The sequence below is a fragment of the Hyperolius riggenbachi genome, chromosome 2 (assembly GCF_040937935.1).
Source record: "Hyperolius riggenbachi isolate aHypRig1 chromosome 2, aHypRig1.pri, whole genome shotgun sequence".
Lineage (NCBI taxonomy): Eukaryota > Metazoa > Chordata > Amphibia > Anura > Hyperoliidae > Hyperolius > Hyperolius riggenbachi.
This window is the reverse complement of record NC_090647.1, coordinates 494,177,231-494,182,215: the sequence shown is the minus strand read 5'-3', so window position 1 is coordinate 494,182,215 and position 4,985 is coordinate 494,177,231. Positions and strand designations below refer to the sequence as shown.

The 4,985-nt window shown below is 48.0% G+C and overlaps 1 long non-coding RNA gene across 1 annotated transcript; it reads right to left on the bottom strand.

Moving 5' to 3' along the window:
• Positions 1-358: 358 nt before the first annotated feature.
• Positions 359-4,618, bottom strand: LOC137544948 (uncharacterized). Its single transcript, XR_011025949.1, has 3 exons — positions 4,444-4,618; positions 4,245-4,344; positions 359-524 (listed from the first exon to the last, which is right to left on the bottom strand). It is a non-coding gene; the product is annotated as an uncharacterized lncRNA (long non-coding RNA).
• Positions 4,619-4,985: the final 367 nt, after the last annotated feature.

Sequence of the window (4,985 nt, the reverse complement as noted above, 5' to 3'; positions counted from 1 at the left end):
AGCTGTGGGTACAGCTGCCTTGAAATGACAGTGCATAAGAAATACACTCTAAAACAAAAAAGGAATACACATACTCAAAATTGTCCACTAGATGGAGCTTTATAGATATAAATAAGTTAGTTGATTCAGTATTAGGTTTGTGTAGATGCAACCGTCTCGCTAAGAACATTTCACGCTGTGTACATTGTTACGGTACTGTAATAGAACATGTCACTCAGCCAATGCTATTTAAATCCATTCTAACCACTGCACATGTATTATGCATAATAATTTATCATCTATTACAATATTGTAATAATGTTTACAGTTTTTCTACGTAATATAGAGCGTTATTTTTTTCTTTATTTGAATATCATCATGTTTTACTTTACAGCCTGCATATTGGTCATGCAAAGAGCATGTTTTTCTTCAAGCATAGATTGGTGGCTGAAGAAGCACAAAGGCACTTGGAACAGTTCCTCCACCCCAACCAACCAACCCAGACAGGCCTCCAGGCCAGCATGGAGTAACTTGTAGTGGATCTCCTGAAAAAAATAAAAATAGAACTTTAGCTTTTTGGTTTCGTTTTTTATTTAATATTTTAAAGCCTATTGCCTGTAGTATAAAGTTTAGCTAATTTTCTGTTAGGAAGACTTCTCCAGGCACCTTCTTACAACATCTAAAGGTAGCCATACATCTGACGATCATGGGCAGAATCGACAAAGAGACAAATATAACTCTAAACAAATCGATTCTGCCCATATACTACAGGGCGATTCCCCTCCGATTTCAGCATGAAATCTTCAGGGAAGCTGCTGAGCCCGCCTCGCCCGCACCGCTGCTGCCCCTGAATGTATAAATGTGCACACCCCCCCCCCCCCCGTGTGTGCACTTATACGTTACCTGTCCTGTTGCAGCCTCCATGCTGTGTCCCGGGCGGTTTTCCGGCGCATAATGTCTGACGTCAGACGCTAGGCAGCAGTAGCATGTACGGATAGCCGCCCGGAGGTTACGGGACATCGCACAGAGGCTGCAACAGGACAGGTAACGTATAACTGCACACCGGGGGCACATTTATACATTGTGGCAGGGGTTTCGCCCGTCTCGTCGCTCATTCCGGAAATTGCCGCCGTACAGCTGCACAACCGACCAAGCAGCTTCGGCCCGACATCTTGCAGCATGCATGATAGACAAAGCGACCAATTTCTGTTCCGAATTTGGTCGCTTTGACGGATTTTCATCCAATTCGATTATAATAATCGAATTGAATGGTCGATCTGCTGCCAAGTCCCCTGATGTATGGCCACCTTAAGAAAGTATCTCTGTTGCCCATTAGCAGTGTTGACTCAGGCCCAGTGCACACCAAAAACCTCTAGCAGATCTGCAAAACACTAGAGGTTTTTGAAGAAGATTTTCAGAGCCATTCTAGGCATGTATAGAGAGGTTTTCTAAACGTGCCTAGCATTTTTTGCAGTGTTTTTGTGCAGCAGATTTCATATATTGTTACAGTAAAAGCTGTTACTGAACAGCTACTGTAACAAAAACGCCTGGAAAACCACTCTGATCTAGCACTTTTCAGAGCAGTTTTCCACTTTCCTATACTAAACATTGAGGCAGAAATGCCTCAGAAGTCTAAAAAATGTTGCAGCCCCCGAGTTTGCGTTTGGAGGAAAAACGAACCGCTCTGGTGTGCACCAGCCCATTGAAATACATTACCCAAGCGGTTTTCAAACTGCTAGCATTTTTAAAAATGCTCACGAACCGCTCTGGTGTGCACCAGCCCTTAGAGAAGTAGATCAAAGAACAGTCAATACCTTTTGTTAAAGGGAAATCAGCTAAAAGCAAACCTGAAGCGAAAATAAACTTATGATATAATGTATTCTATCTGTAGTACAGCTAAGAAATAGAAGTTAAAAACTTCAGTTGTTATTTATGCAAAATGTCAGTTCACGGAGGGTGTCTCCGTGAACAGCCTGTGAGCTTCCGATCGCGGCTCACAGGCTAAATGTGAACACGCGGGGAAGAAATCCCAGCTGTTTACATCATACGGCGCTGCTGCTCAGCAGCGCCGTAAAGGAGATCGGCAATCCCCGGCCTCTGATTGGCCGGGGATCTCCGATTCGCCTACGTCTGATAGGCTAAAGCCTATTAGAGGCGGTACAGGACGGATCTCCGTCCTGTGCCGCCCACAGCCAGCGCAAGAGGTAGGGAGGGAGAGGGAGGAAAATCGCTGCGGAGGGGGGCTTTGAGGAGCCCCCCCCCCCCCCGCTCGACCACACAGAGCAGCAGCGATCAGACCCCCCCAGCAGGACATCCCCCTAGTGGGGAAAAAAGGGGGGAAGTATGATCGCCCTGGCTGCAAACCTGATCTGTGCAGCGGGCTGGAGAGTAGTGTTGGGCGAACACCTGGATGTTCGGGTTCGGGAACGTTCGCCGAACATGGCCGCGATGTTCGGCATGTTCGGGCCGAACCCCGAACTCCCCGAACATCCCGCTTTTGGGGGCCCTATGGGGTTGCAGGCATAAGGGGGGAGCATGCCCCGATCGCGGGGGGGGGGGGGGGTCGGAAATTCCCCCACCCCCTCCGCTAGTGCTCCCCCCTCTGCCCGCTTCCCCATACAAAAGTTTAAGGAAAGTAAAATAGTACCGGTGGTAGTGGCTGGCAGTGGCACTGTGAAGTGAGTGAGGAGGAGGAGTCCGGAGAGTGACGCGTTGAGGGAGGCCGGGCAGCGGGCGGTTCAGCGGTTGTACCCTTGTGGTACTTCCGCCCTTTCTCTGACCTCACGTCCTCTGCATACGAGGGTACGCGTCACGTGTACCCTCGTATGCGTCATCACGCAGAGGACGTGAGGTCAGAGAAAGGGTGGAAGTACCACAAGGGTACTACCGCTGAACCGCCCGCTGCCCGGCCTCCCTCAACGCGTCACTCCCTGGACTCCTCCTCCTCACTCACTTCACAGTGCCACTGCCAGCCACTACCACCGGTACTATTTTACTTTACTTAACCTTTTGTATGGGGAAGCGGGCAGAGGGGGGAGCGCTAGCGGAGGGGGTGGGGGGAATTTCCAACCCCTCCCCCCCCGCGATCGGGGCATGCTCCCCCCTTATGCCTGCGACCCCATAGGGGGGCAGTATCCGGCCGAACAGGGCCCTGTTCGGCCGAACAGGGGCCCTGTTCGGCCAGGCATTGAGCCGTTCGGGCGAACCCGAACAGTTTGGCCGAACACCACCAGGTGTTCGGCCGAACTTGAACATCACCCGAACAGGGTGATGTTCTGCAGAACCCGAACAGTGGCGAACACTGTTCGCCCAACACTACTGGAGAGCCCACGCAGCACAGATCAAACAACAATCCCCTGGTCCTCATACTACAGGAGGAAGTATCTTCAAGCATAGTAGTAGCAGTAGGGTACCCTACTACAGGAGGAAAAAAATGTTAAATTTGCTCACATTTGTTGTTGGGGTGGTACTGCTGATGTTTTGTACAAAGAATAGGATAAAAAGAAAATGTGTGTACATAATGAGTAAAATATGCACCATATAACGTTGCTATTTAGTGTTCAAGAAATTAGTGTGAGGGATTCGGTAGCAGTATGACAAGAGTAAGGGGACCCCACAAGGCTATAAATCAGAATAAAAACTGTCTTTCCTAGTACCAACCCAACCTCTGTACAGCACAAATTAGAGGTCTGCATTAGGTTGGGTACGCGTGGATTACCTGAAATGCGGATCTGGTTCGTGTATTCGCTTTGATTTTAATCAGGATGCAGGTAAGGTGCGGGTAGCGGGTCTGCGGATGCGGGTCGGGTGTGGGTACCAGATTCACCAGAAAGCGGGTTGCAGGTTGGGTGCGGGTAGCGGGGCTGCGGGTACCAGATTCACCAGAAAGCAGGTCGCAGGTTGGGTGTGGGTAGCGGGGCTGCGGGTCTGTAAAATTAAACCAGCACAGGGCATCAGGTCGGGTACCCGTGGGTATCAGTGGTTAACCCAGAATGCAGGTTGGATTCGGGTACCTGTTTTGATTTAATCGGGTTGTGGGTCGGGTGCGGGTAGCAGGTCTGCAGGTTGGGTGCCGGCTCCAGATTGTACAGAAAGCGGGTTGTGGGTCGGGCGCCGGTAGTGGGTGCACCCGGTGCGGGTTTGAAAAATTAGACCTGCGCAGGCCTCTAGAACAAATTATGGTCTCATACTCTTAAGAAAGCAAGTGCCACAAATTATCTATCTATATTTTTTTTCCACTTCAGTGTCACTTTAACAAGGCACACCTGTTTCCTGAAAGCTATTTCTGCCTCATGAACTTGCTTGAGGGAATGTGTAGAGCATGCAAAGTTGTCATCAAAGCAAAAGTTGGCCACTTTGAAGAACCTGAAATATAAAGCACATTCTTGTCTATGTTTTTTGTTTACTACATAATTCCAAATGTGTTACTTCACAATTCTTTGCTAAATAAAGTCTATTTGTTACCTGTCCTGACCCACAACCCATTATTGTCTGTTTGCTGCCAACCCTAATGTTTTGACTCCCAACTGTTGTGATCCACATATACTGTATATTGCAGAAATTACAAGTTGACAGTATGATGCAGTAGATGTCAATATTTGGAGGTCAGATGAAGTATTTCTTTTCCAGCCCCAGCATATGTCCTGCAGAGAAAGAATACAGGAACAGATACAACAAATACCAAGGAAGGAGGAAGTGCATCATGAAGAGGGAGGGCTTGAGAGAAAAACAAGTTTGATAAAAACAATGACCACTAGGTGACAGTACTGCAATGGACAACACTTCACTCTGAAAACACAGGGCTTAGCCATAATTAAAATACTGTATATTGGCCATATAACTGGAAAAGGCAGAACACCTAACCACATCTTTTCATGACTTTGCTTTTGAGCAGATTTCATTACAGTATTAAGCTTAAAGGGAACCTAAACTGAGAAGGATATGGATTTTTCCTTTTAAAATAATACCAGTTGCCTGACTTTCCTACTGATCCTGTGGGCCATATC